This window comes from Drosophila sulfurigaster, unplaced genomic scaffold (assembly GCF_023558435.1).
Source record: "Drosophila sulfurigaster albostrigata strain 15112-1811.04 unplaced genomic scaffold, ASM2355843v2 contig_63_pilon, whole genome shotgun sequence".
NCBI classification, from domain to species: Eukaryota; Metazoa; Arthropoda; class Insecta; order Diptera; family Drosophilidae; genus Drosophila; species Drosophila sulfurigaster.
Window position 1 is genome coordinate 8268 of NW_026909672.1, and position 26733 is coordinate 35000.

At 37.4% G+C, this 26733-nt stretch overlaps 3 non-coding genes and 1 pseudogene across 3 annotated transcripts; 3 read left to right on the plus strand and 1 right to left on the minus strand.

Annotated features, from left to right (window-relative positions):
• The first annotated feature begins 4837 nt into the window (after positions 1–4837).
• LOC133849823 (small subunit ribosomal RNA) lies at positions 4838–6831 on the plus strand. Its single transcript, XR_009895464.1, has one exon. It is a non-coding gene; the product is annotated as a small subunit ribosomal RNA (ribosomal RNA).
• A 564-nt stretch (positions 6832–7395) lies between these two features.
• Positions 7396–7574, plus strand: LOC133849826 (5.8S ribosomal RNA). The gene has a single exon (XR_009895468.1). It is a non-coding gene; the product is annotated as a 5.8S ribosomal RNA (ribosomal RNA).
• A 353-nt stretch (positions 7575–7927) lies between these two features.
• On the plus strand, positions 7928–11880 carry LOC133849828 (large subunit ribosomal RNA). Its single transcript, XR_009895470.1, has one exon. It is a non-coding gene; the product is annotated as a large subunit ribosomal RNA (ribosomal RNA).
• Positions 11881–17262: 5382 nt separating this feature from the next.
• LOC133849830 (large subunit ribosomal RNA) overlaps positions 17263–26733 on the minus strand; it is a 9636-nt pseudogene continuing 165 nt past the window's right edge.

The window sequence follows — 26733 nt, forward strand, 5'->3', positions numbered from 1 at the left end:
TGATATGAGGTTCTAGCGAAATATGACAAAAAATTTCAACATATGAAAATTGAAGAAAAAACTTTTCAAATAGCATTTTATACAGTTTATTAATATAATGAGATAAGATTTTGAATTTAACTTGAGAAAAAATTTTTTTGGACTTGGTGAATTTTGGCTTATTGAACTGCAGCCATATGATGATATGAGGTTCCACCGAGACGAAAAATTTCAACATATGAAAATTGAACAAAAAACTTTTATAATATCATTTTATATAGTTTATTAATATAATGAGATAAAGTTTAGCTTGAACTTGGTGAATTTTGGCCCTTTGTGCAGCCATAATATGAGGTTCGTGTGAAAATGACTTTTATGCAATAGCATGTTATACAGTTTATTAATATAATGAGATAAGATTTTGAATTTAACTTGAGAAAAAATTTTTTTGGACTTGGTGAATTTTTTATTGAACTGCAGCCATATGATATGAGGTTCTACCGAGATATGAGTTCAACATTGACAAAAAATTTCAACATGTGAAAATTGAATGAAAAACTTTTTAAATAGCATGTTATACAGTTTATTAATATAATGAGATAAGATTTTGAATTTAACTTGAGAAAAAATTTTTTTGGACTTGGTGAATTTTTTTTTGAACTGCAGCCATATGATATGAGGTTCTACCGAGATATGAGTTCAACATTGACAAAAAATTTCAACATGCGAAAATTGAATGAAAAACTTTTTAAATAGCATTTTATACAGTTTATTAATATAATGAGATAAGATTTTGAATTTAACTTGAGAAAAATTTTTTGGACTTGGTGAATTTTTATTGAACTGCAGCCATATGATATGAGGTTCTACCGAGATATGAGTTCAACATTGGCAAAAATTTCAACATGTGAAAATTGAATGAAAAACTTTTTAAATAGCATTTAATACAGTTTATTAATATACTAAGATAAGAATTCGAGTTAAACTTGAGAAAACATTTTTTTGGACTTGGTGAATTTTTTATTGAACTGACATATCATTTCAACTTTGACAAAAATTTTAAACAATGTTAAACAATTTACGATTGTACTTGTATTTAATACAAATTATTGATGATAATATAATGAAGTTTTGCTGTTGTATTATTAAATTAGTGCCACATAAAGATACATTAGGTGGTGGACCTTAGTAAAATGAGCTGGTTGTAGAAAACGTGTCACAAAACCTATATAGGGGTGGTGATGTCGAGCAGGCATGTCATATGAGAAAAATTTCACAAGTGAAATATATATGACTATGTATATGGAGTGAGTCTTGCCGGCATGTCATATATAAATAATATATGAAAACAATCATATAGAAGGCAATATGATTAAAAAAGTTAAAAATAATGAAGTTTTACTGTTGCATTATTAAATTAGTGCAACATAAAGATACATTTGATGGTAGACCTTAGTAAAATGAGCTGGTTGTAGAAAACGTGTCACAAAACCTATATAGGGGTGGTGAGGTCGGGCAGGCATGTCATATGAGAAAAATTTCACAAGTGAAATATATATGACTATGTATATGGAGTGAGTCTTGCCGGCATGTCATATATAAATAATATATGAAAACAATCATATAGAAGGCAATATGATTAAAAAAGTTAAAAATAATGAAGTTTTACTGTTGCATTATTAAATTAGTGCAACATAAAGATACATTTGATGGTAGACCTTAGTAAAATGAGCCGGTTGTAGAAAACGTGTCACAAAACCTATATAGGGGTGGTGAGGTCGGGCAGGCATGTCATATGAGAAAAATTTCACAAGTGAAATATATATGACTATGTATATGGAGTGAGTCTTGCCGGCATGTCATATATAAATAATATATGAAAATAATCATATAGAAGGCAATATGATTAAAAAGTTAAAAATAATGAAGTTTTACTGTTGTATTATTAAATTAGTGCAACAAAAAGATACGTTAGATGGTAATACTAAATAAAATAAAAGCATTGCAGAAAACGTGTCACAAAACCTCTATAGGGGTGGTGAGGTCGGGCAGGCATGTCATATGAGAAAAATTTCACAAGTGAAATATATATGACTATGTATATGGAGTGAGTCTTGCCGGCATAAGTCATATATAAATAATATATGAAAATAATCATATAGAAGGCAATATGATTATACAAGTTAAAAATAATGAAGTTTTGCTGTTGTATTATTAAATTAGTGCAACATAAAGATACATTAGATGGTAGACCTTAGTAAAATGAGCTGGTTGTAGAAAACGTGTCACAAAACCTATATAGGGGTGGTGATGTCGAGCAGGCATGTCATATGAGAAAAATTTCACAAGTGAAATATATATGACTATGTATATGGAGTGAGTCTTGCCGGCATAAGTCATATATAAATAATATATGAAAATAATCATATAGAAGGCAATATGATTAAAAAGTTAAAAATAATGAAGTTTTACTGTTGTATTATTAAATTAGTGCAACAAAAAGATACGTTAGATGGTAATACTAAATAAAATAAAAGCATTGCAGAAAACGTGTCACAAAACCTTATAGGGGTGGTGAGGTCGGGCAGGCATGTCATATGAGAAAAATTTCACAAGTGAAATATATATGACTATGTATATGGAGTGAGTCTTGCCGGCATAAGTCATATATAAATAATATATGAAAATAATCATATAGAAGGCAATATGATTATACAAGTTAAAAATAATGAAGTTTTGCTGTTGTATTATTAAATTAGTGCAACATAAAGATACATTAGATGGTAGACCTTAGTAAAATGAGCTGGTTGTAGAAAACGTGTCACAAAACCTATATAGGGGTGGTGATGTCGAGCAGGCATGTCATATGAGAAAAATTTCACAAGTGAAATATATATGACTATGTATATGGAGTGAGTCTTGCCGGCATAAGTCATATATAAATAATATATGAAAATAATCATATAGAAGGCAATATGATTAAAAAGTTAAAAATAATGAAGTTTTACTGTTGTATTATTAAATTAGTGCAACAAAAAGATACGTTAGATGGTAATACTAAATAAAATAAAAGCATTGCAGAAAACGTGTCACAAAACCTTTATAGGGGTGGTGAGGTCGGGCAGGCATGTCATATGAGAAAAATTTCACAAGTGAAATATATATGACTATGTATATGGAGTGAGTCTTGCCGGCATAAGTCATATATAAATAATATATGAAAATAATCATATAGAAGGCAATATGATTATACAAGTTAAAAATAATGAAGTTTTGCTGTTGTATTATTAAATTAGTGCAACATAAAGATACATTAGATGGTAGACCTTAGTAAAATGAGCTGGTTGTAGAAAACGTGTCACAAAACCTATATAGGGGTGGTGATGTCGAGCAGGCATGTCATATGAGAAAAATTTCACAAGTGAAATATATATGACTATGTATATGGAGTGAGTCTTGCCGGCATAAGTCATATATAAATAATATATGAAAATAATCATATAGAAGGCAATATGATTAAAAAGTTAAAAATAATGAAGTTTTACTGTTGTATTATTAAATTAGTGCAACAAAAGATACGTTAGATGGTAATACTAAATAAAATAAAAGCATTGCAGAAAACGTGTCACAAAACCTTTATAGGGGTGGTGAGGTCGGGCAGGCATGTCATATGAGAAAAATTTCACAAGTGAAATATATATGACTATGTATATGGAGTGAGTCTTGCCGGCATAAGTCATATATAAATAATATATGAAAATAATCATATAGAAGGCAATATGATTATACAAGTTAAAAATAATGAAGTTTTGCTGTTGTATTATTAAATTAGTGCAACATAAAGATACATTAGATGGTAGACCTTAGTAAAATGAGCTGGTTGTAGAAAACGTGTCACAAAACCTATATAGGGGTGGTGATGTCGAGCAGGCATGTCATATGAGAAAAATTTCACAAGTGAAATATATATGACTATGTATATGGAGTGAGTCTTGCCGGCATAAGTCATATATAAATAATATATGAAAATAATCATATAGAAGGCAATATGATTAAAAAAGTTAAAAATAATGAAGTTTTACTGTTGTATTATTAAATTAGTGCAACAAAAGATACGTTAGATGGCAATACTAAATAAAATAAAAGCATTGTAGAAAACGTGTCACAAAACCTATACATGGTGAGCAGTGTGTGCCCATCACGTATATATATGTATTGGATGCATATATTTCAGTTTGCATAATAGGTAATAATTATGTTATTACAAAAGTCTCATCCGACGTTTATATGTTTATATAATAACTATTATTATATAAGCATATGACGAATTAAATGTCTTATTCCAAAGGTGTTTTCGTAGCTAAAGAATTAATATTTTGTGAATAATTGAAAATCCTCAAGGACATTATAAAAATTATTTATTTTGGACGGAGGTTTTTACTAATATAATATTGTCTACACGTAAATGCAAAATTAGATAAAATTATCAATTTGTCATCAAAATAAAATAATTTTTTATTCAATTAATTGAATTTAAATTATAAATATGCATGTGTGATATAATATATTTAGTAAGTTGAAATAAAATGATATTTTTGAACGATTATATGCATATATATTTTATATATAAGTATATATATTTATATAAACAATTGTGAATTATAACTAGCGAACGTGAATGCTATCTAATTGTGGCCACATTCGTATAGTACATGTCAAGTATAACATATATATATATACAATTATTGAATATTATCGTTTGTTATTCAAAAATATTTGTGAGTTGTCATGTATTTTACATATTTGAAGATTTATGTAATTATATTTTAAATATTATTTACATAATGAAATGAACATTATTCTGGTTGATCCTGCCAGTAGTTATATGCTTGTCTCAAAGATTAAGCCATGCATGTCTAAGTACACACGAATTAATAGTGAAACCGCAAAAGGCTCATTATATCAGTTATGGTTCCTTAGATCGTTAACAGTTACTTGGATAACTGTGGTAATTCTAGAGCTAATACATGCAATTAAAACACGGACCTTCTGGAACGTGTGCTTTTATTAGGCTAAAACCAAGCGATCGCAAGATCGTTACACTGGTTGAACTCTAGATAACATGCAGATCGTATGGTCTCGTACCGACGACAGATCTTTCAAATGTCTGCCCTATCAACTTTTGATGGTAGTATCTAGGACTACCATGGTTGCAACGGGTAACGGGGAATCAGGGTTCGATTCCGGAGAGGGAGCCTGAGAAACGGCTACCACATCTAAGGAAGGCAGCAGGCGCGTAAATTACCCACTCCCAGCTCGGGGAGGTAGTGACGAAAAATAACAATACAGGACTCATATCCGAGGCCCTGTAATTGGAATGAGTACACTTTAAATCCTTTAACAAGGACCTATTGGAGGGCAAGTCTGGTGCCAGCAGCCGCGGTAATTCCAGCTCCAATAGCGTATATTAAAGTTGTTGCGGTTAAAACGTTCGTAGTTGAACTTGTGCTTCATACGGGTAGTGCAACTTACAATTGTAGTTAGTACTATACCTTTATGTATGTAAGCGTATTACCGGTGGAGTTCTTATATATAATTAGGTACTTGTACTTTTTTATATGTTCCTCCTATTTAAAAACCTGCATTAGTGCTCTTCATCGAGTGTTATTGTGGGCCGGTACAATTACTTTGAACAAATTAGAGTGCTTAAAGCAGGCTTCAAATGCCTGAATATTCTGTGCATGGGATAATGAAATAAGACCTCTGTTCTGCTTTCATTGGTTTTCAGATCAAGAGGTAATGATTAATAGAAGCAGTTTGGGGCATTAGTATTACGACGCGAGAGGTGAAATTCTTGGACCGTCGTAAGACTAACTTAAGCGAAAGCATTTGCCAAAGATGTTTTCATTAATCAAGAACGAAAGTTAGAGGTTCGAAGGCGATCAGATACCGCCCTAGTTCTAACCATAAACGATGCCAGCTAGCAATTGGGTGTAGCTACTTTTATGGCTCTCTCAGTCGCTTCCCGGGAAACCAAAGCTTTTGGGCTCCGGGGGAAGTATGGTTGCAAAGCTGAAACTTAAAGGAATTGACGGAAGGGCACCACCAGGAGTGGAGCCTGCGGCTTAATTTGACTCAACACGGGAAAACTTACCAGGTCCGAACATAAGTGTGTAAGACAGATTGATAGCTCTTTCTCGAATCTATGGGTGGTGGTGCATGGCCGTTCTTAGTTCGTGGAGTGATTTGTCTGGTTAATTCCGATAACGAACGAGACTCAAATATATTAAATAGATATCTTCAGGATTATGGTGTTGAAGCTTATATAGCCTTCATTCATGGTGGCAGTAAAATGTTTATTGTGTTTGAATGTGTTTATATAAGTGGAGCCGTACCTGTTGGTTTGTCCCATTATAAGGACACTAGCTTCTTAAATGGACAAATTGCGTCTAGCAATAATGAGATTGAGCAATAACAGGTCTGTGATGCCCTTAGATGTCCTGGGCTGCACGCGCGCTACAATGAAAGTATCAACGTGTATTTCCTAGACCGAGAGGTCCGGGTAAACCGCTGAACCACTTTCATGCTTGGGATTGTGAACTGAAACTGTTCACATGAACTTGGAATTCCCAGTAAGTGTGAGTCATTAACTCGCATTGATTACGTCCCTGCCCTTTGTGCACACCGCCCGTCGCTACTACCGATTGAATTATTTAGTGAGGTCTCCGGACGTGATCACTGTGACGCCTTGTGTGTTGCGGTTGTTTCGCAAAAGTTGACCGAACTTGATTATTTAGAGGAAGTAAAAGTCGTAACAAGGTTTCCGTAGGTGAACCTGCGGAAGGATCATTATTGTTTTAATGCATCTAACCGTTAATAAATTAAATTTGTTTTTCTCTTTTAGGGAATTGCAATATTTAATAAATTAAGTAACTAATAAATATAAATATTTTATTCAATCATATGAGATACAATTATGCAACATATAATAATTTAAATTAGCTAAAAACCGTTTGTTATGTATTATTATTATTATATACTGTATTAAGAGTGTTTTATGTGTTTTGGATAAAATAAAAACTGCGTGTATATGTACCATAATATACATGCGTTGCAAAATGTATTGTGCATATTCCAGTGCGCATACATTGGTTCGCAACACCTAAAGAAAAACAATGTTGTACCTGTTTGCAGGTTAACGCTTTACATATGTTGATCATAATAAATAAATTTAGCTAAAATATACTTGTCATATATCTTATTATTATCGATTATGTAAAACTAAGACATTTCGCAACATTTATTTAGGTATAAAAAAATTTTATTGAAGGAATTGATATATGCCAGTAAAATGGTGTATTTTTAATTTCTTTCAATAAAAATATTGTTGACGTAATGAAATAAAAAAAATTGTATCACTCTAAGCGGTGGATCACTCGGCTCATGGGTCGATGAAGAACGCAGCAAACTGTGCGTCATCGTGTGAACTGCAGGACACATGAACATCGACATTTTGAACGCATATCGCAGTCCATGCTGTTATGTACTTTAATTAATTTTTTAGTGCTGCTTGGACTACATATGGTTGAGGGTTGTAAGACTATGCTAAATAAGTTGTTTAAAATTTTTCGGAATTTTAAGCACATTGTATATTATTGGATAATATAAGTGTGAATCTAAAAGTTCTCGCTTAAGATATTCATAATATGAATTAATAAATGAAAATACTAAAACTCTGTTGCATGAGAAATTTGAAGAATTATATGTTCTTTATTCATTTCAAATAATACTGAGGAATGTCTAGCATAAAATATATTATTTTATAAACTAGAATTGCCTCTTATTAACGAATATGATATAAAGAATAATTTTGTGAATATTATGGACCTTCAAAAAAAAGATAGTATATTTCAAAATAGGCAGAGAATTGTCTATAAGTGTAATTAAACAACCTCAACTCATATGGGACTACCCCCTGAATTTAAGCATATTAATTAGGGAGGAAAAGAAACTAACAAGGATTTTCTTAGTAGCGGCGAGCGAAAAGAAATCAGTTCAGCACTAAGTCACTTTGTCTATATGGCAAATGTGAGATGCAGTGTATGGAACGTCAATATTCTAGTATGAGAAATTAACGATTTAAGTCCTTCTTAAATGAGGCCATTTACCCATAGAGGGTGCCAGGCCCGTATAACGTTAATGATTATTAGATGATGTTTCCAAAGAGTCGTGTTGCTTGATAGTGCAGCACTAAGTGGGTGGTAAACTCCATCTAAAACTAAATATAACCATGAGACCGATAGTAAACAAGTACCGTGAGGGAAAGTTGAAAAGAACTCTGAATAGAGAGTTAAATAGTACGTGAAACTGCTTAGAGGTTAAGCCCGATGAACCTGAATATCCGTTATGGAAAATTCATCATTAGAATTGTAATATTTAATCAATATTATAACGATAGTGTGCATTTTTTCCATATAAGGACATTGTAATCTATTAGCATGTATGGAATTTATCAAACAATTTTGATAAGAGTTTATTTAAATTAGAGTGCTTGCATTTTAACATAAAATAAATTTCAAAAATTTGATAAAGTGCTGATAGATTATATGAGTACAGTGCGTTAATTTTTCGGAATTATATAATGGCATGATTATCATTGATTTTTATGTTTATTATAAGCACTTGTATGATTAACAATGCGAAAGATTCAGGATACCTTCGGGACCCGTCTTGAAACACGGACCAAGGAGTCTAACATATGTGCAAGTTATTGGGATATAAACCTAATAGCGTAATTAACTTGACTATTATTGGGATTAGTTTTTTAACTATTTATAGTTAATTAACGCAATCCCGGGGCGTTCTATATAGTTATGTATAATAATATTTATATTATTTATGCCTCTAACTGGAACGTACCTTGAGCATATATGCTGTGACCCGAAAGATGGTGAACTATACTTGATCAGGTTGAAGTCAGGGAAACCCTGATGGAAGACCGAAACAGTTCTGACGTGCAAATCGATTGTCAGAATTGAGTATAGGGGCGAAAGACCAATCGAACCATCTAGTAGCTGGTTCCTTCCGAAGTTTCCCTCAGGATAGCTGGTGCATTTAACTGTTGTATAAAATAATCTTATCTGGTAAAGCGAATGATTAGAGGCCTTAGGGTCGAAACGATCTTAACCTATTCTCAAACTTTAAATGGGTAAGAACCTTAACTTTCTTGATATGAAGTTTAAGGTTATGATATAATGTGCCCAGTGGGCCACTTTTGGTAAGCAGAACTGGCGCTGTGGGATGAACCAAACGTAATGTTACGGTGCCCAAATTAACAACTCATTCAGAAACCATGAAAGGCGTTGGTTGCTTAAAACAGCAGGACGGTGATCATGGAAGTCGAAATCCGCTAAGGAGTGTGTAACAACTCACCTGCCGAAGCAACTAGCCCTTAAAATGGATGGCGCTTAAGTTGTATACCTATACATTACCGCTAAAGTAGATGATTTATATTACTTGTAATATAAATTTTGAAACTTTAGTGAGTAGGAAGGTACAATGGTGTGCTTAGAAGTGTTTGGCGTAAGCCTGCATGGAGCCGTCATTGGTACAGATCTTGGTGGTAGTAGCAAATAATCGAATGAGACCTTGGAGGACTGAAGTGGAGAAGGGTTTCGTGTGAACAGTGGTTGATCACGAGTTAGTCGGTCCTAAGTTCAAGGCGAAAGCCGAAAATTTTCAAGTAAAAAAAAAAGTAACTAAAATTTAAATTTTGTCATAATTAAAAAAACTTGAATAATTTTGAACGAAAGGGAATACGGTTCCAATTCCGTAACCTGTTGAGTATCCGTTTGTTATTAAATATGGGCCTCGTGCTCATCCTGGCAACAGGAACGACCATAAAGAAGCCGTCGAGAGATATCGGAAGAGTTTTCTTTTCTGTTTTATAGCCGTACTACCATGGAAGTCTTTCGCAGAGAGATATGGTAGATGGGCTAGAAGAGCATGACATATACTGTTGTGTCGATATTTTCTCCTCGGACCTTGAAAATTTATGGTGGGGACACGCAAACTTCTCAACAGGCCGTACCAATATCCGCAGCTGGTCTCCAAGGTGAAGAGTCTCTAGTCGATAGAATAATGTAGGTAAGGGAAGTCGGCAAATTAGATCCGTAACTTCGGGATAAGGATTGGCTCTGAAGATTGAGATAGTCGGGCTTGATTGGGAAACAATAACATGGTTTATGTGCTCGTTCTGGGTAAATAGAGTTTCTATCATTTATGGTAGTTTCTTGTTCCCCGGATAGTTTAGTTACGTAGCCAATTGTGGAACTTTCTTGCTAAAATTTTTAAGAATACTAGTTGGGCAACCAGTTAGTTCTTTTAAATTATAACGATTATCAATTAACAATCAATTCAGAACTGGCACGGACTTGGGGAATCCGACTGTCTAATTAAAACAAAGCATTGTGATGGCCCTAGCGGGTGTTGACACAATGTGATTTCTGCCCAGTGCTCTGAATGTCAAAGTGAAGAAATTCAAGTAAGCGCGGGTCAACGGCGGGAGTAACTATGACTCTCTTAAGGTAGCCAAATGCCTCGTCATCTAATTAGTGACGCGCATGAATGGATTAACGAGATTCCTACTGTCCCTATCTACTATCTAGCGAAACCACAGCCAAGGGAACGGGCTTGGAATAATTAGCGGGGAAAGAAGACCCTTTTGAGCTTGACTCTAATCTGGCAGTGTAAGGAGACATAAGAGGTGTAGAATAAGTGGGAGATATTAAATTTCGGTTTAGTATCGACAATGAAATACCACTACTCTTATTGTTTCCTTACTTACTTGATTAAATGGAACGTGTATCATTTCCTAGCCATTATACGGATATATTTATTATATCTTATGGTATTGGGTTTTGATGCAAGCTTCTTGATCAAAGTATCACGAGTTTGTTATATAATCGCAAACAAATTCATTAATGAGAGAGTGCATTTATGTATTCTCAAATTAAAAATTTGGTATAACTCAATTACTCAGGTATGATCCAATTCAAGGACATTGCCAGGTAGGGAGTTTGGGGGCGGTACATCTCTCAAATAATAACGGAGGTGTCCCAAGGCCAGCTCAGTGCGGACAGAAACCACACATAGAGCAAAAGGGCAAATGCTGACTTGATCTCGGTGTTCAGTACACACAGGGACAGCAAAAGCTCGGCCTATCGATCCTTTTGGTTTAAAGAGTTTTTAACAAGAGGTGTCAGAAAAGTTACCATAGGGATAACTGGCTTGTGGCGGCCAAGCGTTCATAGCGACGTCGCTTTTTGATCCTTCGATGTCGGCTCTTCCTATCATTGTGAAGCAAAATTCACCAAGCGTTGGATTGTTCACCCATGCAAGGGAACGTGAGCTGGGTTTAGACCGTCGTGAGACAGGTTAGTTTTACCCTACTAATGACAAAACGTTGTTGCGACAGCATTCCTGCGTAGTACGAGAGGAACCGCAGGTACGGACCAATGGCACAATACTTGTTCGAGCGAACAGTGGTATGACGCTACGTCCGTTGGATTATGCCTGAACGCCTCTAAGGTCGTATCCGTGCTGGACTGCAATGATAAATAAGGGGCAATTTGCATTGTATGGCTTCTAAACCATTAAAAGTTTATTATTCATTTAATAGACGACGATGGATGTGATGCCAATGTTACATATAACATAGTAAATTGGGAGGATCTTCGATCACCTGGTGCCGCGCTAGTTATATATTAAAACATTATTTAATACAATGACAAAGCCTTGAATCAATTGTAAACGACTTTTATAACAGGCAAGGTGTTGTAAGTGGTTGAGCAGCTGCCATACTGCGATCCACTGAAGCTTATCCTTTGCTTGACGATTCGATAAAATATATATGTTTAAGGCATATATAAAAAAATATTATATGTATGATGTATATATGGAAACGTATATATGTTTATATATATAAATATGCAAAATTGTATGCATAATTATGTTATACAATTACGCATATAAGAAGAATATTTATATAATATATGAATATATTATATATATAAATAAATAATATATCAATGTGTACAAAATATACTTGTATATTTTAAATATGCATTTATTTAGTATGCGTTAATTATATATATTTATTTGGTAGCCAAAAGGACGCCATCATATTAGTGGCGAAGATTAAAAATATGCATAGTATATCTATGTGTACAAAATACTTGCATATTTTAAATATGCATTTATTTATTATGCGTTGGTAATATATATTTATTTGGTAGCCAAAAGGACGCCATCATATTAGTGGCGAAAATTTGTTTACAAAATACTTGCATATTTTAAATATGCATTTATTTATTATGCGTTGGTAATATATATTTATTTGGTAGCCAAAAGGACGCCATCATATTAGTGGCGAAAATTTGTTTACAAAATACTTGCGTATTTTAAATATGCATTTATTTATTATGCGTTGGTAATATATATTTATTTGGTAGCAAAATGACGCCATCATATTAGTGGCGAAAATTAAGAATATGCATAGTATATCTATGTGTACAAAATACTTGCATATTTTAAATATGCATTTATTTATTATGCGTTGGTAATATATATTTATTTGGTAGCCAAAAGGACGCCATCATATTAGTGGCGAAAATTAAGAATATGCATAGTATATCTATGTGTACAAAATACTTGCATATTTTAAATATGCATTTATTTATTATGCGTTGGTAATATATATTTATTTGGTAGCCAAAAGGACGCCATCATATTAGTGGCGAAAATTTGTTTACAAAATACTTGCGTATTTTAAATATGCATTTATTTATTATGCGTTGGTAATATATATTTATTTGGTAGCAAAAGGACGCCATCATATTAGTGGCGAAAATTAAGAATATGCATAGTATATCTATGTGTACAAAATACTTGCATATTTTAAATATGCATTTATTTAGTATGTGTTAGTTATACATATTTATTTGGTAGCAAAAGGACGGCATCATATTAGTGGCGAAAATTAAAAATATGCATGATATATATGTATCTATGTGTACAGAATACTTGCGTATTTTAAGTATGCATTTAATATGTTTGGTAGCAAAAGAACGCCATCATATTGGTGGCGCAACTTAAGACATGAAAAACTTATAAGTTCAATTTTGACAAAAAATTTCAACATATGAAAATTGAATGAAAAACTTTTTAAATAGCATTTTATACTGTTTATTAATATAATGAGATATGATTTTGAATTTAACTTGAGAAAAAATTTTTTTGGACTTGGTGAATTTTTTATTGAACTGCAGCCAAATGATATGAGGTTCTACCGAGATATGAGTTCAACATTGACAAAAAATTTCAACATGTCAAAATAGAATAAAAACTTTTAAATAGCATGTTATACAGTTTATTAATATAATGAGATAAGATTTTGAATTTAACTTGAGAAAAAATTTTTTTGGACTTGGTGAATTTTTTATTGAACTGCAGCCATATGATATGAGGTTCTACCGAGATATGAGTTCAACATTGACAAAAAATTTCAACATGTGAAAATTGAATGAAAAACTTTTTAAATAGCATTTTATACAGTTTATTAATATAATGAGATAAGATTTTGAATTTAACTTGAGAAAAAATTTTTTTGGACTTGGTGAATTTTTTATTGAACTGCAGCCATATGATATGAGGTTCTAGCGAAATATGACAAAAAATTTCAACATATGAAAATTGAAGAAAAAACTTTTCAAATAGCATTTTATACAGTTTATTAATATAATGAGATAAGATTTTGAATTTAACTTGAGAAAAAATTTTTTTGGACTTGGTGAATTTTTTATTGAACTGCAGCCAAATGATATGAGGTTCCACCGAGATATGAGTTCAACATTGACAAAAAATTTCAACATGTCAAAATAGAATAAAAAACTTTTTAAATAGCATGTTATACAGTTTATTAATATAATGAGATAAGATTTTGAATTTAACTTGAGAAAAAATTTTTTTGGACTTGGTGAATTTTTTATTGAACTGCAGCCATATGATATGAGGTTCTACCGAGATATGAGTTCAACATTGACAAAAAATTTCAACATGTGAAAATTGAATGAAAAACTTTTTAAATAGCATGTTATACAGTTTATTAATATAATGAGATAAGATTTTGAATTTAACTTGAGAAAAAATTTTTTGGACTTGGTGAATTTTTTTTTGAACTGCAGCCATATGATATGAGGTTCTACCGAGATATGAGTTCAACATTGACAAAAAATTTCAACATGCGAAAATTGAATGAAAAACTTTTTAAATAGCATTTTATACAGTTTATTAATATAATGAGATAAGATTTTGAATTTAACTTGAGAAAAAATTTTTTGGACTTGGTGAATTTTTATTGAACTGCAGCCATATGATATGAGGTTCTACCGAGATATGAGTTCAACATTGGCAAAAAATTTCAACATAATTTTTATTGAACTGCAGCCATATGATATGAGGTTCTAATATATATTTATGACAAAAATTTCAACATCATAAAATTGAAGAAAATTAAGAATAAATAGCATATCTATACAGTTTATTAATATAATGAGATAAGATTTTGAATTTAACTTGAGAAAAATTTTTTTTGGACTTGGTGAATTTTTAGCAAAATGCAGCCATGATATGAGGTTCTAAAGATATGAGTTCAATATTGACAAAAAATATCAACATGTCAAAATAAATAAAAAACTTTTAAATAGCATGCATATTATTAATATAATGAGATAAGATTTTGAATTTAACTTGAGAAAAATTTTTTTGGACTTGGTGAATTTTTATTGAACTGCAGCCATATGATATGAGGTTCTACCGAGATATGAGTTCAACATTGACAAAAAATTTCAACATGTGAAAATTGAATGAAAAACTTTTAAATAGCATTTTATACAGTTTATTAATATAATGAGATAAGATTTTGAATTTAACTTGCGAAAATTTGTTTAGAAAAATTTTTTGGACTTGGTGAATTTTTTATTGAACTGCAGCCATATGATATGAGGTTCTACATAGATATGAGTTCAACATTGACAAAAAATTTCAACATGTGAAAATTTTATGAAAAACTTTTAAATAGCATTTTATACAGTTTATTAATATAATGAGATAAGATTTTGAATTTAACTTGAGAAAAATTTTTTTGGACTTGGTGAATTTTTATTGAACTGCAGCCATACGATATGAGGTTCGAGTGAGTTCACTATGACAAAAAATTTCAACATATGAAAATTGAATGAAAAACTTTTCAAATAGCATTTTATACAGTTTATTAATATAATGAGATAAGATTTTGAATTTAACTTGAGAAAAAATTTTTTGGACTTGGTGAATTTTTTATTGAACTGCAGCCATATGATATGAGGTTCTACCGAGATATGAGTTCAACATTGACAAAAAATTTCAACATGTGAAAATTGAATGAAAAACTTTATAAATAGCATGTTATACAGTTTATTAATATAATGAGATAAGATTTTGAATTTAACTTGAGAAAAAATTTTTTTGGACTTGGTGAATTTTTTATTGAACTGCAGCCATATGATATGAGGTTCTACCGAGATATGAGTTCAACATTGACAAAAAATTTCAACATGTGAAAATTGAATGAAAAACTTTTTAAATAGCATTTTATACAGTTTATTAATATAATGAGATAAGATTTTGAATTTAACTTGAGAAAAAATTTTTTTGGACTTGGTGAATTTTTTATTGAACTGCAGCCATATGATATGAGGTTCTAGCGAAATATGACAAAAAATTTCAACATATGAAAATTGAAGAAAAACTTTTCAAATAGCATTTTATACAGTTTATTAATATAATGAGATAAGATTTTGAATTTAACTTGAGAAAAAATTTTTTTGGACTTGGTGAATTTTTTATTGAACTGCAGCCATATGATATGAGGTTCTACCGAGATATGAGTTCAACATTGACAAAAAATTTCAACATGTGAAAATTGAATGAAAAACTTTATAAATAGCATGTTATACAGTTTATTAATATAATGAGATAAGATTTTGAATTTAACTTGAGAAAAATTTTTTTTTGGACTTGGTGAATTTTTATTGAACTGCAGCCATATGATATGAGGTTCTACCGAGATATGAGTTCAACATTGACAAAAAATTTCAACATGTGAAAATTGAATGAAAAACTTTTTAAATAGCATGTTATACAGTTTATTAATATAATGAGATAAGATTTTGAATTTAACTTGAGAAAAAATTTTTTTGGACTTGGTGAATTTTTTTTGAACTGCAGCCATATGATATGAGGTTCTACCGAGATATGAGTTCAACATTGACAAAAATTTCAACATGTGAAAATTGAATGAAAAACTTTTAAATAGCATTTTATACAGTTTATTAATATAATGAGATAAGATTTTGAATTTAACTTGAGAAAAAATTTTTTGGACTTGGTGAATTTTTTATTGATATGAGGTTCTACCGAGATATGAGTTCAACATTGGCAAAAAAACATGTGAAAATTGAATGAAAAACTCTTTTAACATGTGAAAATTGAATGAAAAGACTTTTTTGAAATAGCATTTAATACAGTTTATTAATATACAAATTTTCGCCACTAATATGATGGCGTCCTTTTGGCTACCAAATAAATATATATATACCAACGCATAATAAATAAATGCATATTTAAAATATGCAAAAGTATTTTGTAAACAAATTTCGCCACTAATATGATGGCGTCCTTTTGGCTACCAAATAAATATATATTACCAACGCATAATAAATAAATGCATATTTAAAATATGCAAGTATGTTGTAAAACAAATTTTCGCCACTAATATGATGGCGTCCTTTTGGCTACCAAATAAATATATATTACCAACGCATAATAAATAAATGCATATTTAAAATATGCAAGTATTTTGTACACATAGATATACTATGCATATTTTAATCTTCGCCACTAATATGATGGCGTCAGCACGCTACCAAATAAATATATAATTAACGCATACTAAATAAATGCATATTTAAAATATACAAGTATATTTTGTACACATTGATATATTATTTATTTATATATATAATATATTCATATATTATATAAATATTCTTCTTATATGCGTAATTGTATAACATAATTATGCATACAATTTTGCATATTTATATATATAAACATATATACGTTTCCATATATACATCATACATATAATATTTTTTTATATATGCCTTAAACATATATATTTTATCGAATCGTCAAGCAAAGGATAAGCTTCAGTGGATCGCAGTATGGCAGCTGCTCAACCACTTACAACACCTTGCCTGTTATAAAAGTCGGCTTACAATTGATTCAAGGCTTTGTCATTGTATTAAATAATGTTTTAATATATAACTAGCGCGGCACCAGGTGATCGAAGATCCTCCCAATTTACTATGTTATATGTAACATTGGCATCACATCCATCGTCGTCTATTAAATGAATAATAAACTTTTTAATGGTTTAGAAGCCATACAATGCAAATTGCCCCTTATTTATCATTGCAGTCCCGCACGGATACGACCTTAGAGGCGTTCAGGCATAATCCAACGGACGTAGCGTCATACCACCGTTCGCTCGAACAAGTATTGTGCCATTGGTCCGTACCTGCGGTTCCTCTCGTACTACGCAGGAATGCTGTCGCAACAACGTTTTGTCATTAGTAGGGTAAAACTAACCTGTCTCACGACGGTCTAAACCCAGCTCACGTTCCCTTGCATGGGTGAACAATCCAACGCTTGGTGAATTTTGCTTCACAATGATAGGAAGAGCCGACATCGAAGGATCAAAAGCGACGTCGCTATGAACGCTTGGCCACCACAAGCCAGTTATCCCTATGGTAACTTTTCTGACACCTCTTGTTAAAAACTCTTTAAACCAAAAGGATCGATAGGCCGAGCTTTTGCTGTCCTGTGTGTACTGAACACCGAGATCAAGTCAGCATTTGCCCTTTTGCTCTATGTGTGGTTTCTGTCCGCACTGAGCTGGCCTTGGGACACCTCCGTTATTATTTGAGAGATGTACCGCCCCAGTCAAACTCCCTACCTGGCAATGTCCTTGAATTGGATCATACCTGAGTAATTGAGTTATACCAAATTTTTAATTTGAGAATACATAAATACACTCTCTCATTAATGAATTTGTTTGCGATTATATAACAAACTCGTGATACTTTGATCAAGAAGCTTGCATCAAAACCCAATACCATAAGATATAATAAATATATCCGTATAATGGCTAGGAAATGATACACGTTCCATTTAATCAAGTAAGTAAGGAAACAATAAGAGTAGTGGTATTTCATTGTCGATACTAAACCGAAATTTAATATCTCCCACTTATTCTACACCTCTTATGTCTCCTTACACTGCCAGATTAGAGTCAAGCTCAAAAGGGTCTTCTTTCCCGCTAATTATTCCAAGCCCGTTCCCTTGGCTGTGGTTTCGCTAGATAGTAGATAGGGACATAAAGACCAGTGTTTTACGTGTGCACCTGTCACAAGTGACTTATCACACGGTGCCCAAGCACAGGGATACAATTTAAGCGTTGATCAGCGCCCCCTTGGAGACTCTCCGCAGGTACACACTGAAGCACCAGCTGTTTGGGCTGGGTACTTCCTCCTGTGTGTGGGAGCGAGGCCCACCTAAAACCTCTTCCGATTTTTGGTTATCGGCAACCGGTTGTATTACGCAACTCCACGTCGAGCACTCCGCCTTCCTCCGCATTTGGATGTAAACCACAGCCACCACGATGCTCCCGAAGGGCCACAACCCGTGCCAGAACGGACAAGAGTCCGCGGGCACCTGGCTCCCGTGGTACCAGAAGACCTCCGGTCAGGTTTCGTACCACAAGGGTACTACCAATTTAACTCCAAACAGTTAGCGTTGGTGACGCACCTCGAGAATCGCTTCGTACGATAAGTGGAGGTCCACTGTGGTGAAATTCTAAGACCCGTCATCCACACGGGTGAGTCAGTTTTAGCTATAAGCTCGGGACTGACGGCCCAGCTACCCCGTTTAGTCGTCTCATACGACAAGCAGAGGTGCACTGTGGTGGAATTCTAAGACCCGCCAACCACACAGGTGAGGCCAGTTTTAGCTTTTCAGCTCGGGACTGACAGCCCAAAAGGAAAAATTATCCGTTTAATCGCCTCATACGACAAGCAGGGATAAGCTGTGGAGGAATTCTAAGACCCGCCAACCACACGGGTGAGACAGTTTTAGCCTTTCAGCTCGGGACTGCCGGCCCATTCGTCGCCTCCTGGGGTAACAATTGCCGACGCCTTGCGAACACGGCATAGGCAAATGTTTGCAATAGCTGCATCCTTTCCTGTGTCGCCACCGCTCCAGAAACCCTCCAGACGCCATGCAGGTATTCAATCCCAAGTCCATCGAGGTGACGCAAATCTGCATATATGGGGCATACACACAGAACGTGCAGCGCATCTTCGCTATCCGCACCGCATAGCATGCAGGCGTACCGCTTAGACGTCTCTCATGCAGAAATGCATTCAGCGATCCATGGCCTGTCAGCAGGAATCCAGCACGTAGGCTGAAACCGAAGTCTCGCCTGCTGAAGACGAACCCAGCATCCGGGATAAAAAGATGAGTCACCCGGCCGGGTTCATCACCATTATCCCATCTGCTTTGCCACTCCTGCAGCATACGGTCGTCCAGCATCGCCATCTTCTGCTTGTGATCAAGACCCGACAGATCTTGACCAAACAGCCAGTCGCTCTCCTCCAGCGGGTGATCGCGCTTGAGTTTGAAACTGATTGCCAATTTCTTGGCAGCCAGATCAAACGGGGGAACACCAGCAAGAACTTGCAGTGCCACAGTGGACACTGTACGGCACACCGGTAGGAATCCCAGAAGGATGCGCCTTTGGCAGGACAATAGGTGCCTCCTGGCCCCCTAGTCTCATCGCCGTGGCATACCACACTGAGGCACCAAATAGCGCACAAGGCACCATGAGTCCAGTGTAAATGGTCCGCTTGGCACGGGGACTGATCCCCCAGTCGACGCGTGCCAAAACACCAACGACTCCGCTCAGCCGATCACGTAAAGACGCGATATGCGGGTTGAAATTCAACCGCTCGCCGACCGTGATGCCCAGATACCGGTATTTGTCAGCGTAGGGCAAGCTTGCTCCAGCAAACCGTACCCCGGGCCGCCTATTAGCCGATAATTGGCCTTTCAGCAACATGACAGCCGTCTTACTGGTGGAGACGGACACGCCTACCTCTGTTCCCCAAGCTCCTACGATGGACATGTACTCCGCTCCTTTCGACTCCAGATCGTTTCGGGAGTTTCCCTCAACGAGAAGCAGCAAGTCGTCTGCATACGCGCTCAGTTTGCACAAAGGCTCCAAGCGCCGAAGAAGCACATCCATCATGAGGTTCCAAATGAATGGACCACTGATGGAACCCTGTGGGCAACCTCTGGTTACCGGCACAGATGCTTCCTCGTATCTGCTGACGATGCACGCACTCCTGCCAGAGAAGAAGCTTCGCCACAAGCTGGCTTCTCGGCAGCCAGAGTCGATCAGCCGGCGTAGCACAGCATCCCACTCCACGTGGTCAAATGCTCCTTTGAAATCCACGAAGATTCCGAGTACATATCTTGCCGGGCTGGCGTCGACAGTACTCTTCACGTGTCTCCAGGCATCCTCCACACAGCGTCCAGGTTGAAATCCAAATTGCCATCTGCAGCCCTCTGGGAGCATGTCCTTCATTCGGCTGACCATGATACCCTCGAGCACCTTACCAAAGACTGGTAGCAGATATATACCACGATAAGAGCCAGGATCGCTCCTGTCCTTATCGGGCCCCTTGAGAAGTGGCACAACGCGCGGGCGTTTCCACTCAGAAGGGAAATGTCCTTCGGCTAAACAGCGGGAATACAACGCTGTAAGATGCTGAGGAATAGCACGCCATACCTCCTTACAGATCACTCCAGTGATGCCGTCCATGCCAGGCGAGCGTCTGCTCCGTAGCCTGGCGACACAAGCACTCACTTCGTACTCGTCGAGTATGGGCGGAAGCACATCTGGGATGGCAATCGGTGCATTCGACTCCGCAACAGGGAAGAAGTTACGGAGGAGCACTCGCGCACAGTCGTGCCATGTTACTACTGGCTCGCCATTTACCTGAAGGCAGCCCAACTCGGAATTCCGTTTGTGACGTCGGCAAATCCTGTAGACATGCCCCCAGGATCATCCCGATTTTCTCCAACGAAGCGACGCCAGTTGTCCTCCTTTGCCGACAGAATAAGCTTCTTGTACTGACCCACGGAGATCCGCAGGTCAGTAGCAAGTCGCCCTGCTTCATCGCTGCCACGACGACGAGCATTCTGTAGCCGCCGCCTCAGTCTCCTGACCTCTCGGCGCTTCGTACTGAGGTTGGCATTCCACCAGACCACTTTCCGAACGGCTCTCGGCTGCCTGCGTCCAAATACATGGTCGCATACACTGTGCACCAGTGCACGCGTTGCAGACCTGGTCATCAATGGACATCTCCGTGTAGTCCTGCGGGAATTCCTCAAGCTTGCATACAAGCTCACCACGGAACGACTGCCAACGTGCATTGGAGAAGTTCCAGGACGGAACAGGAGCATCGCTCTCAACTGTGTCTCTGGGGTCTCGCGTCACCTCAACACAGATCGTGTTGTGGTCACTGAGATCCCACTCGTCCACTCTCCAGTCATATGTGGCCCACATAAGCGCTGCTTCGTTGGCAATCGTGACGTCGATATCACTCCGTCCGCGGTGATTATCGAACGTATACAAACTACTGACCTCATTTAGCACGCCGGCTCGGGATTCTTGAATCCATTCGGTCAGCAGCTCACCCCTTCTGCGGTTCAAATCGCCACGAGCACGCTCGAGCGATTTGCTGAACCACAAGGGGGACACTGCATTCGCATCCATGCCACAGATAACCGGATTGCTACCAGCCAGTAGTAGCACGGAATCTAGATACGCAAGATACGGTTCCAAATCAGTGTTGTATTGGCAGTACACGGAGCTCAGGAAGATTGAGCCAAATCTTCCAGTGACACTCACGCATACGCCAAAGTCCGTGATGAGCGCCTCGATAGGCATACAGATGGCATCCGGGTCGTCCAAGAAGATGGCAGCCTTCAAACGCCGATCAGCAAACACACGCATCCCGGCTGGAATGCCAGTAATGCCGTGCTTTCTGTCGACGTATGGTTCCTGCACCAAAGCGAACATGTGGCGGGAGTCTCGCACCCGAGTTGCAAACTCAATGGTAGCGGCTCGACCTCGACCACAATTAGCTTGGATGAAGCTAAACATTTTAATGTCTAGCTTGCACCCTCGCTAAGACCGCACCATATATCGGGCACGTCTCCGACAGCATGTAATGCCCGGAGGGAAGCCCCTTGAAACGGCAGTTTCGGCAGTCCACCGGGCTAGCACATTTCGACGCTACATGGCCGGTCTGCCCGCATTGGCGGCATACTTCGTTTTTCAATCGGCATTGCGCAACCTTGTGGTCGAATCCCATACAGCGATGACACGCGTAAGTACGGACGAGCGACCTACAGCGGAACGAAAACCACTTGATGTAGACCCGCCCGGTCTTATCAAGCACCGCTTGCGCCTTTTCGTCACATTCGAGTGTCAGATTGACTCTGACACCGCCAGTGACCGGCCTCGGCTTCGACGCCATATGCACCATCTTCTTGAAGGCCGACGGCGAGAACTCCTCCTTGAAGTGGTTCTCATAGAGCTCGTCCATGAAAACTTCCGGTATAATCCCAGTGTCCACGTCGAACACGGTGATTTTCGACCTCACTCCACGGTTGGGCTCAACCTCCAGTCCGACCTCGTTGAATTTCGTGTTGCCACCACTTTGTTCATCTCGTTTCTCGACGGCGTACGAATGACGGCGCCACCGCGCTTCAATTCACGGACTTCGTGAACTCTAACGCCCAGAGCTGGAGCAACTTGGCTCATCACCTTATCGGCAATCTCCTTGCCCGACACTGTCGGGTCCTTGCTCGTCACTACAGCCGACCACGTTTCCACGGGCTTTCTGGCTGCAGGAGCATTTCTCGGTGCGGCCATCGGGGCGACGCCGGGGACAGCTCTGGTGGCGGCACCACTCGCACTTGCGGCCGTAAAGGGCACAACGCAACCTTCGTCTCCAAGACGGCGTTTCGCACAGCTAGCGCGGTCACCAGCTCGCTAAGCCGGGCAGTTGCCTCCAGAACGGCGATGGCCGCTTCCGGCGCCAGTCCAGCGCGCAGCACAGCGGACCTCACCGTCTGGTCTACACCCGCCAGCTGAGCCAATACGGCATCAGACCCTTCCTTCACCACACTGGCAGCAACAAAACTACCAGCAGGAGCTGGACAGGCAGGCGCGCTCAGTCGGGCGACAGCGGCCACCGTAGCGGGTGCAGGGGCGGCAGTAGCAGCAGCAACTCCATCGGCGGCTCCAGCGGCGGTTCCAGCGGCGGTTTCAGCAGCGGTTCCAGCGGAGGTTTCAGCGGCGACTCCAGCGGCGGTTCCAGCGGCAACTTCGTTGGCGGCTGCTCCATCGACGTTGCCCCCAATAAAGGAGACAGCCAGCCGCTTGGCAGAGGATGCATCGTCGCTGCCAACCAGGTTGGGCGACGATACAGCCTTGTTGCCTCGCGGCATTCTGCCTCGCTTCCCGCGTGGACGATCGTCCGAGACGGACATCTCGCTCGTATCGCTGCATACACTGGCGCTTGATCTCGTGTCCATCATGGCGCCAACGGTTCGCAGTTCAAACTGCGCAAGCAGTTATAACCGCGCAAGCAGTAAACCACACACACTCGCAAGCAGTACACAGAAAGCAGTTCAAATCAAAGCAGTTCAGTTAAAGCAGTTCAAATTAAAGTAGTTCACAATGTAAGCAGTGCAAGCAGTACACGCGTTGCAAGCAGTACACCCGCGGCAAGCTGTGTACTCAAGCAGTTCAAATCGCTCAGCTTTTGTCCGCTACGAAAACAATAAGCTCTTGCACATTCACTATTTACAGTAATTACAATTGCTGTAAACAAAACTCCGTAACTTCGTTTGTTTACAATTACGAAAGTACCGCAATTTCTTCAACGAGAACAGCGCGCACGTTCGCTCTGGTGCTTTAAGAGCGCAAAGCTAGCACACGCACGCACACACCCGCGACGGCACGCGACGAATTTCAGCACGGCTACCTTAAGAGAGTCATAGTTACTCCCGCCGTTGACCCGCGCTTACTTGAATTTCTTCACTTTGACATTCAGAGCACTGGGCAGAAATCACATTGTGTCAACACCCGCTAGGGCCATCACAATGCTTTGTTTTAATTAGACAGTCGGATTCCCCAAGTCCGTGCCAGTTCTGAATTGATTGTTAATTGATAATCGTTATAATTTAAAAGAACTAACTGGTTGCCCAACTAGTATTCTTAAAAATTTTAGCAAGAAAGTTCCACAATTGGCTACGTAACTAAACTATCCGGGGAACAAGAAACTACCATAAATGATAGAAACTCTATTTACCCAGAACGAGCACATAAACCATGTTATTGTTTCCCAATCAAGCCCGACTATCTCAATCTTCAGAGCCAATCCTTATCCCGAAGTTACGGATCTAATTTGCCGACTTCCCTTACCTACATTATTCTATCGACTAGAGACTCTTCACCTTGGAGACCAGCTGCGGATATTGGTACGGCCTGTTGAGAAGTTTGCGTGTCCCCACCATAAATTTTCAAGGTCCGAGGAGAAAATATCGACACAACAGTATATGTCATGCTCTTCTAGCCCATCTACCATATCTCTCTGCGAAAGACTTCCATGGTAGTACGGCTATAAAACAGAAAAGAAAACTCTTCCGATATCTCTCGACGGCTTCTTTATGGTCGTTCCTGTTGCCAGGATGAGCACGAGGCCCATATTTAATAACAAACGGATACTCAACAGGTTACGGAATTGGAACCGTATTCCCTTTCGTTCAAAATTATTCAAGTTTTTTTAATTATGACAAAATTTAAATTTTAGTTACTTTTTTTTTTACTTGAAAATTTTCGGCTTTCGCCTTGAACTTAGGACCGACTAACTCGTGATCAACCACTGTTCACACGAAACCCTTCTCCACTTCAGTCCTCCAAGGTCTCATTCGATTATTTGCTACTACCACCAAGATCTGTACCAATGACGGCTCCATGCAGGCTTACGCCAAACACTTCTAAGCACACCATTGTACCTTCCTACTCACTAAAGTTTCAAAATTTATATTACAAGTAATATAAATCATCTACTTTAGCGGTAATGTATAGGTATACAACTTAAGCGCCATCCATTTTAAGGGCTAGTTGCTTCGGCAGGTGAGTTGTTACACACTCCTTAGCGGATTTCGACTTCCATGATCACCGTCCTGCTGTTTTAAGCAACCAACGCCTTTCATGGTTTCTGAATGAGTTGTTAATTTGGGCACCGTAACATTACGTTTGGTTCATCCCACAGCGCCAGTTCTGCTTACCAAAAGTGGCCCACTGGGCACATTATATCATAACCTTAAACTTCATATCAAGAAAGTTAAGGTTCTTACCCATTTAAAGTTTGAGAATAGGTTAAGATCGTTTCGACCCTAAGGCCTCTAATCATTCGCTTTACCAGATAAGATTATTTTATACAACAGTTAAATGCACCAGCTATCCTGAGGGAAACTTCGGAAGGAACCAGCTACTAGATGGTTCGATTGGTCTTTCGCCCTATACTCAATTCTGACAATCGATTTGCACGTCAGAACTGTTTCGGTCTTCCATCAGGGTTTCCCTGACTTCAACCTGATCAAGTATAGTTCACCATCTTTCGGGTCACAGCATATATGCTCAAGGTACGTTCCAGTTAGAGGCATAAATAATATAAATATTATTATACATAACTATATAGAACGCCCCGGGATTGCGTTAATTAACTATAAATAGTTAAAAAACTAATCCCAATAATAGTCAAGTTAATTACGCTATTAGGTTTATATCCCAATAACTTGCACATATGTTAGACTCCTTGGTCCGTGTTTCAAGACGGGTCCCGAAGGTATCCTGAATCTTTCGCATTGTTAATCATACAAGTGCTTATAATAAACATAAAAATCAATGATAATCATGCCATTATATAATTCCGAAAAATTAACGCACTGTACTCATATAATCTATCAGCACTTTATCAAATTTTTGAAATTTATTTTATGTTAAAATGCAAGCACTCTAATTTAAATAAACTCTTATCAAAATTGTTTGATAAATTCCATACATGCTAATAGATTACAATGTCCTTATATGGAAAAAATGCACACTATCGTTATAATATTGATTAAATATTACAATTCTAATGATGAATTTTCCATAACGGATATTCAGGTTCATCGGGCTTAACCTCTAAGCAGTTTCACGTACTATTTAACTCTCTATTCAGAGTTCTTTTCAACTTTCCCTCACGGTACTTGTTTACTATCGGTCTCATGGTTATATTTAGTTTTAGATGGAGTTTACCACCCACTTAGTGCTGCACTATCAAGCAACACGACTCTTTGGAAACATCATCTAATAATCATTAACGTTATACGGGCCTGGCACCCTCTATGGGTAAATGGCCTCATTTAAGAAGGACTTAAATCGTTAATTTCTCATACTAGAATATT